We start from the raw sequence: 8,680 nt of genomic DNA, 5'->3' as shown, positions 1-8,680 counted from the left end.
GTAACGGAGGAAGAGGTGGGGGATAGGGCCAGTGTAGCTTTGGAAGAGGGATTGTTCCATGTATCCTACAAAGAGGCAGGCATAGCTTGGGCATACATGAGGGTACCCATGGCCACCCCCTTTGTCTGTAGGAAGTGGGAGGAATTGAAGCAGAAGTTGTTAAGAGTGAGGACGAGTTCAGCTAAGTGGATGAGGGTGTCAGTGGAGGGCGACTGGTCAGGCCTGCGGGACATCTGCATGGGGAATGCAAGTGTATAGGGACTAGATGTCTATGGTAAAGATGAGGTGTTGGGGACCAGGGAATTGGAAGTTTTAGAAGAGGTGGAGGGCGTGGGTGGTGTCACGGACATAGGTGGGGAGTTCCTGGACCAAGGGGGAGAAAATGGAGTCAAGGTAAAGAGAGATGAGTTCGGTGGGGCAGGAGCAGGTGGAGACAATGGGTTGACCAGGGCAGTCAGGTTTGTGGATTTTGGGAAGGAGATAGAAACAGGCGGTGCAGGGTTGGGGAATGATGAGGTTGGAGGCTGTGGGTAGGAGGTCACCTGAAGTGATGAGGTTGTGGATGGTTTGGGAGATGATGTTTTGGTGGTTGGGGGTGGGGTCATGATCAAGGACAGGTAGGAGGAGGTGCCAGAGACCTGGTGTCAGGCCTTGGCGATGTAGACATCAGTGCGCCATACTACAACTGCGCCTCCCTTGTCCCCGGGTTTTATGGTGAGGTTGGGATTGGAGCGGAGGGAGCACAGGGCTGCACGTTCTGTGGGGGAGAGGTTGGAGTGGGTGAGAGGGGTGGAGAGGTTCAGGCGATTGATGTTACAATGGCAGTTGGAGATGACGAGGTCGAGGGAGGATCGGAGGCCTTGGGGTGGTGTCCGGGAGGAGCGGGTGTGTTGGAGGCGGGAGAAGGGGTCAGGGTCAGAAGCAAGCGTGGAGGCCGAGGCGGCGGAAAAACTGTTCAACGTCCAAGCGTGAGCTATATTCGTTGATGTGTGGGTGGAGGGGGACAAAGGTGAGCCCTTTACTCAGGACTGACCGTTTGTCCTCAGTAAGGGGGAGGTCTGGGGGGAAGGTGAAGACTCGGCAGGGCTGGGTGCTTGTGTCTCCTCTGGAGCTGCTGGCTGTGGAGGTGGTGGGCGGAGCGACGACGGCGTCGGCGGTGGGCGGAGCGACGTGTGTTATATGTTTTTCAAATGATAAGTAATCTTACTAGACAACATTCGTGCTGACAAAGTTTGTAGATAACTTCCTTGGAATTGCAGTGCACAAAAATTCGTGACAACTTTTCCATCATAGTTACTAAAAACGGACGAGAAGTGCCGTCCCTAGATGGGCTCGAACCACCAACCTTCCAGTTAACAGCCAAACGCGCTAACCGATTGCGCCACAGAGACTTATAGTGAGAGTGTTCTCTAGGTGTGATCAGTCATGGGCACCTCCCAAACAGATTCATGCTTTGTAATTATTTGTATCGCTGACAAAGCTTTCCTTGCTGTCGCTGCCGTTTTCCTTGCAGCCTTTCATTCCATTGTTAATATTCGCATTGCTCTGAAACCAATATTGCACTTTTTTTCCTGATGTGCAATAACGGGAATTCCTTCGGTCACACAGATTAGTTAATTTTTTGGAAACCTTACAGCATCTCAAAGGAGAAGGAAAGGTGAACAATAATTTAATTTAAAAGAAATCAAAGAATCGCTCGAAAAACTCAGCAGATCTGATAGCATCTATGAAGGGAACAGTTCTGAATGTGGGTTACTCGACTCGAAATATTAGTTTTGCTTTCTCTCCACAGGCATTGCCAAACCTGCTGTGTTTCCTCCAACAATTTGTGTTTTGGAAAAAAAAGTATCTGTCTCCTTCTGGTCAGTGGAACAGAAGTTTCCCTCATGAGTTACAGAACTGGAGACTTATTATTTTCCATTTCTCCCCACTCCTAACTGGCAATATTTCCTTCATAACCTCTCGCCTTAAGTTATTGAATTCAGAGACTGCTGTAAGTTGTTTCTATAGATTGCAAACATCATGTAAAGTTACTTCCGTTGTTGTGCGGGTTGAATTAGCGGAGGCAAAACAATGTTAAGTACAGTGCTCCATTTGAAAGAAGTTTAATCTGAACCTTTTTTCATCTAGAAATCACTGGGTATCCTCCTCCAGTTCTGCTGTGCCTACGTAAAACTGCCGAAAGGTGCTGATTGCCGGGTATAGCCGCCAGTACTCTCGCCTACCTGTGCTGGAACACGGTGAATTTGTCAATGAATGTCACACATACCCTGGAAAAAAAAAACTGATTCCAGGAATGTGGTCATGACAAATCAAATTCCATGGTGCCCCCCTCCTAACGACACCCGACAAAATGCATCGCATTCATAGAATCGGTAATGGTGTTTCCCAAAAGCGGGACGAGGGATCCAAACGAAAGGGATCGACGTCTCGAGATTCACGAAAGGAAAATACGAAAGAAAACAACAAGTGCCGGAAATACGATGCAACTCCGGTAACCTCTGTAGTGAGAAGTAACACTTCTTCGTAACGGAAACTCAGAGGCAGCTTCGTGAGTATACAGTAAGTAGTCTTATAGAATCCCTACAGTGTGGAAACAGGCCCTTCGGCCCAACAAGTCCACCAGACCCATCCCCCTATAACCCACCTAATCTACACATCCCTATGGGCAATTCAGCATGGCCAATTCACCTAACCTGCACATCTTTGGACTGTGGGAGGAAACCGGAGCACCCGGAGGAAACCCGGGTTTCAGTTTTAAAAAAGTTGATACTTTTTTCCCCTGCAGAAAGTGAAACGTGAACGGTGAAACACGTGTGGAACTAAGTGAGTGCAACGAATTCGACAATGCGGCGGCTTCCCGATTGAAGGCAAAATGTTAGACCTAAACACCTGCAGTTGTTAAATCCATGATCGCCATCTCCGGCCCGTCAAGCCCTCCCTCCGGAAGTCTCTACCCACGATCTAACATCTTTCGCAGTCTACATTTTTATTCTGGGTGTCAGCAGAAGTCGGAGACACCAAGTGGTGAAAATTGGGGCAGGACTGAATTACTACCTCGGCCTGAGACGCTAAGAGCTCCTGGTCACCTTAGTAAATATTTGCTTCCGCAATTATGTTGAGGGTCGACTATTATTTGTAAACAAACTTAACTCTCTCCTAAAAGGCAATTCCCTGACCGGGAATCGAACCCGGGCCGCGGCGGTGAGAGCGCCGAATCCTAACCACTAGACCACCAGGGATAGGTGTAAGGTGCCGTCGACTCAATACAAATATAGTACATTCAATGTATCGTTTATGTTCGAGACAAGATTGTAATGACGTCAGGATCTGAGTGTCCCGAGCAGAACCCAAACTGGGTGTGAGTGAACAGATTTTTGCTGAACACTTACTGCTTGATAGCGCTGTTGATGACAACTTCCACCACTTTACTGATCACGGAGAGTAGACTGATGGGGTGGCAAATGGCCTTGTTGGATATGTCCATGTCATTAGATGCCAATGTTGTACTGTACTGGAAGAGTTTAGACAGGGGTGCAGCCAGGGCAGTAGTCTTCAGTACTAATGGTGAATTGGGCCCACTGACTTTGCAGTATCCAGTATCTCCAATCATTTTTTGATATCGCAGGGGTGAATTGAATTGCCTTAAAACTGGCATCTGTTATGCTGAAGAGGCCAAGATGGAGCATCCACTTGGCAATTTTGGCTGAAGACTGTTGTGAATGCTTCAGCCTTACATTTTCCACAGAAGTGCTGGGCTCCTGCCCCATTGAGGATGGTTTTTTTTGTAGATCCTCTTCCTCCAGTGATTTGTTTAATTGTCCACCAACGTTCACAACTGAGAGATAGTAGGAGGATGTGGCAGGGCTAAAGAGCCTAAGCATCTTATCCATTGGTTGCGGGATCACTTAGCTCTGTTTACCAATTACAGCTTATGTTGTTTGGCATACAGGAAGCCCTGTTGTAGCTTCATCAGGTTGACATGTTATTTTCAGGTATGCTCTGTGCTTTACCCAGCATGCCCCCCTGCACTCTTCATTGAACCAGGGTTGATTCCCTGGTTTGATGGTAATGGTCAGCTGGACAAATGTCCAGCTATGAGGATGCAGATTGTGCATCCTTGGTACATTGTGGGCCATCAACAGCAGCAGAATTGCAGAATCTGGAGTTGCTAGATCTGTTCAAAGTCTGTCCCATTTAGTATGGTAATCCTACCACACAAAATGATTTAATATATTGTCAGTGTGAAGGTCGGACTTCATTTCCACAATGTCTGTATGATTATCAGCATCTAACTGATACTGTTATGCACAATTGCAACTGCAGCAGATCGATTGGTAAGGATAAGGTCAGGTAAGTTTATCCCTCTTGTTGATTCTTTCACCATTGCCATAGAGCCAGAGTAGTAACAATATCCTTTGGGATTCAACTAGCTTGATCAGTAATGCTGCTGCTGAGACACTCTTGGTAGTGAACATTGAAGCCCACACCAAGATTACACTGAGTTGGTGGTGGAGGCAGAGACCTTGTACTCTTTTAAAATGTATCTGAATCTGCACCTTAAGTGCTGTAACCTGCAGGGATATGGGCCATGTGAAGAAAGATGGGTTTAGAAAGGGCATCTGTGTACCTTTGAGTCAGCATGAACAAGATGGGCCAAAGGATCCCCTTCTGTGCTGTTCGATTTCTATGGTTCAATTCCTTTCTGCTCTGTTGTCACCCTCAGTGCTTCTTCCAATTGTTGCTCAACATGGAGAATTACTGATTCATCAGCCAAGGAAGTCTGGTACATGGCAATCAGCAGGAGGTTTCCTTGCCCCTGTTCGACCTGATGACTTGAGACTTAATGGCGAGGTTGTTGACTTTGCTCGCTGAGCTGGCTTGTTCTCATTCAGATGTTTTGTCACCATATTAGGTGACATCATCAGTGGAGCCTCCAATGAACGCCCCCACCATTCAACGGACCAAACAGTATAAATTCCAAGTAGATTTAAATAAAATTGCATCATCGGAGGCTCCACTGATGATGTCACCTAGCATGGTGACTAAACGTCTGAACGAGAATGAGCCAGCTCGGCAAGCAAGTCAGCAACCTCACTCACAACTTGAGCTACAGATCTTTGCCAAAACTTTGGACTTAATGGTGTCTGGAGTCAATTTTCAGGACTACCAGTTCAACTTTCTCCCATAAACCACTGTGCCACCATCTCTGCTGGACCGTTCTGCCTGTAGGACAGGACATATGTAGACATGGTGGTGTCTGGGATATTGTCTGACAGGTATGATTCTGTGAGAATGTTAGGCTGTTACTTGACAAGGATGTGGAGCAGCCCCCAGACGTTTTGTAAGGAGAATTCGGCAGGCTTGACAGGACTGTGTTTGCTGTTGTTGTTTCTGGTGCTTAGGTTAATGCCAGGAGGTCATTTTCATTCATTTATTTTCCTTACAAGTGTCTGGTAGAATTGAGTGCAAGTAAGAGGCACATGTAGGCTGGACCAGTTAAGATGTTTTCTTTCCACCATAATCACCAGTGGTCATCATTAAAGTGTTAATTGCATATCTTTATTTAATTCACATTCCACCATCTGCTCTGATGGGATTTGAAGCCAGGTCTCTGGATTAGTAGTTTAGTGATAATACCATCAGGACATCACCTATTCTCTGTTGTAGTGTGCCTTGGTATTCCTCTTTAATGTTATTTTCTGATTCCCACAAACCTGCTGAGTTGATTTAAAGCCATCTCAACAGTACTAGCATTTTCCTTGCAAGGAACCAGTCCCAGCACTGTTCAGGGCAACCAGTTTTGGCTTATACAGGTGTCATTTTACTCAGAACCTGCCCAAGTATCCAGGGAATCTAGGAGAATTTATTTATGTATGTTTTATAATTTTCCACATTCCTTCTGCAATTTCCATAATAAATTGGCAAATATTCAGGAGGAAAACCTTAGCCTAAAACATAATATAGACAGGCTGTTCAGATGTGCTGAACAATAGCAAATGGAATTTAAATCTGAAAATAACAGTGTGATGCATTTTGGGAGGACTAACAAGGTAAGGAAGTACATATTGAATGGTAGGACACCAACAAGTAAAGAGAATTTCAGCAAACTCAGTATGCATGTTCATAGATACTTGTAGGCACCAGTTAGATATGGTGGTTAATGTAGTTAAGAAGGCACATGGCATACTTGCCTTTATTAGCCAAGGCACTGAGTGCAACTTTTCTTTACTTCAACATATGTTTTATTTATTTAAAAAAATTATGTATATGCATAGTCACGAACACAGTTTCATTTTGTACAGTAGCATATTAAGGAAACAAAAACATTAGAGTTTGAGTCTATCCAACAAACCAAAGACATCTCTTACACATACAAGACCATGTTTATGTGCATTCGATAACTGAATGGACCCCTATTTAACTTTGGCAGAAGGGATTGAATGCTGCAGCTAGGAGATTATTATTTAGCTGCATGTAACATTTGTTAGGCCAAAGCTAGAGTGCTGTGTGCAGTTCTGGTCACCACACTTTAGGAAGGATGTAATTGCACTAGAGAGGGTGAAGAGGTGCTTTGAGCACATGTTGCTGGAATGGAATTGGTTTATCTCTGGAGAGACTGAATCAGCTAGGGTAGATTTACAGAGAGCAGAAAAGGCTGAGAGGGTTCCTGATTGAGTTCTACAAAGTTATGAAGAATGTAGACAGGTAGAAAGAGAGAAAATTATTTCTTTAATAGTGGGGTTCAAGAACAATGGAGTGCAATTTTAAGGTCAGGAGCAGGGGATTTAGCTTTTTGAGGAAATATATTTTCACACAGTATGTTGCAGATATCAGGCACTCACGAACTAAAATGGTGGTCGAGGGGAGAATGTGCATAACATTTAAGAACTATTTAGATGAACACTTCAAACACCTTTGCGAACAGGTCTATGGGTCAAGTGTTGGAAAATGGGATTAGAATAGATGTTTGTTTGATGCCTGGCATGGAGACAATTGAAGAAAGGTCTCTCCATTGACTGTAAAATCTCTGACCCTCTACAAAAAGCTGGATGTTTGAATATGATAGATGCAGAGAAAGGATTTATTTTGTATATGTAGAAGACGCAGAATGACAGGGACAGTAAACAGTGAAAACATGGGTAGTGGAGTCAGCCTGATTAGGGGAATTTAAGTGGCTATTAGATAGGCATATGGATGATAGTATAAGGTAGGGGTGGAGGTTAGATAGACCTTAGGATTGGGGTAAAAGTTCGTGGGCTGAAGGGCCTGTACTGTGCTATACTGTTCTATGTTCTATCTAACACAGCCAGTCAATTAGATTATGGGGAGTTATAGGGACTCTTGTCGCACAGTGGTCCTATCTCAGTGCCTGAATTGTAGGTCCAGTTTCATGTCTCACCTGCCATAGAGGAATGCCATAACATGTCCAAGCCAGTTGACTAAAACTAATTTTAAGGGCCCTAGCAGTGGGCCAGAAGTCCTGGATTCCAGTCTCACCTGCTCCCGAGGTGTATCATAATATATCTGAACAGGTTGATTTAAATATCTAGGCCCTGTTTCCATACTGGGCCAAATAGGCCCAATTTGAAATTCATTTTGTGGCACAGTGGTTATGTCCCTACCAGAAGGCATAGATACACGTTCCATCTGATCCAGAGATGCATTATAACATCTTCGATCAGGTCATATGAAAAAGCATATATTTTCTCCATAAGTTGAGAGGTGATTGGATTTTACTGATGCAAATGATGAAAAAGAAACAAAACCTCAATTTCACACCTGTTGTATCCTAAGTATTTATTCCTTTTTCTGTGACACGCTAGAACTCTTTCAAATGTGTTCCTAAAATGCTCCATTTTCCAATATTTTAGATGTTGGAGACATTGCATACAAGCATTGACTGAGAGCAACTCGTAAATTTGTGTTTATTCAATCTCTGTACTTAGTTTTTTTCCTTCACCTGTAATTTCCGACTTTTAAGAGTCAGATGTTTTCTTTTGTTGGATCAATATTGCTTACATTTCTGAATACTTTCTGATAGACTTTTGTGTTCGAAGTGAGATTTGCGAACGAGGAGTGACTGTACGGTATATCAGAGTGTGGAGCTGGAGGAACATAGCAGGCCAGGCAGCGTCAGCGGAGTAAGAAAGTTGACGTTTCGGTTCGGGGACCCGAATTCAGACAGCTGTGTTCTTCCAGCTCCACACGGTGTTATCTCTGACTCCAGCATCGGCAGCTCTTACTATCTCTAAGTGACTGTACAGTAGTTCGTTTGATTGACAGCTCCGCTTTCGCCCGGGCTGACGCCTCCAAACACGTGATTCGCAAGAACGTCACCACGGCTGCCGGAAGAGAGAAGCCGAGTCGATGCTGATTGGTTACGAGCAGCGCACTGGGTCCTCGGTACGGGATGATAATGCTGGTGGCGTTTTCGGGGTCGTGGGTGAGTGCTCCAGAGTGAGGTGTCGGCTGGCAACCGAGGAGCGGACCCGGCTCCAGGGTTTGCTCGTCTTCGTGGATTTCTACAGGATTCTCTTGTTTCCTCCCACAGTCCAAACATGCGCAGATTTGGTAGGTTGATCGTGCTAAATTGTCCCATAGTGTCCAGGCAAGGTGGATGAGCCATAGGAAGTAGGGGTTTATGGAATAGAGATAGTAGGAACTGCAGATGTTGGAG

General features: G+C 45.0%; 1 protein-coding gene, 1 long non-coding RNA gene and 2 other non-coding genes across 7 annotated transcripts in view; 2 read left to right on the top strand and 2 right to left on the bottom strand.

Moving 5' to 3' along the window:
* The first annotated feature begins 624 nt into the window (after positions 1-624).
* On the top strand, positions 625-3,116 carry LOC125487034. 3 transcript variants are annotated; one of them, XR_007265609.1, is made up of 3 exons: positions 625-714; positions 2,131-2,562; positions 2,789-3,116. It is a non-coding gene; the product is annotated as an uncharacterized LOC125487034 (long non-coding RNA). The 3 variants fall into 3 exon arrangements; XR_007265607.1 differs by lacking the exon at positions 625-714 and adding an exon at positions 1,237-1,396; XR_007265608.1 differs by lacking the exon at positions 625-714 and adding an exon at positions 1,237-1,657.
* Positions 1,318-1,391, bottom strand: trnan-guu. The gene has a single exon. It is a non-coding gene; the product is annotated as a tRNA-Asn (tRNA).
* A 54-nt stretch (positions 3,117-3,170) lies between the features above and the next one.
* On the bottom strand, positions 3,171-3,242 carry trnae-cuc. Its single transcript has one exon. It is a non-coding gene; the product is annotated as a tRNA-Glu (tRNA).
* A 5,094-nt stretch (positions 3,243-8,336) lies between these two features.
* Positions 8,337-8,680, top strand: part of LOC109916317 (class I histocompatibility antigen, F10 alpha chain-like) — a 32,602-nt gene continuing 32,258 nt past the window's right edge. The window contains exon 1 of one of the 2 annotated variants that reach the window (XM_048616899.1): positions 8,337-8,446. The gene's annotated coding sequence lies outside the window, so the exon portion shown is untranslated. Of the gene's footprint in view, positions 8,575-8,680 lie in introns of both variants that reach the window. The other variant, XM_048616898.1, reaches the window with a different exon arrangement.

Source organism: Rhincodon typus, chromosome 35, assembly GCF_021869965.1.
Source record: "Rhincodon typus isolate 14 chromosome 35, sRhiTyp1.1, whole genome shotgun sequence".
NCBI lineage: Eukaryota > Metazoa > Chordata > Chondrichthyes > Orectolobiformes > Rhincodontidae > Rhincodon > Rhincodon typus.
This window is presented reverse-complemented; position numbering and strand designations above follow the sequence as displayed.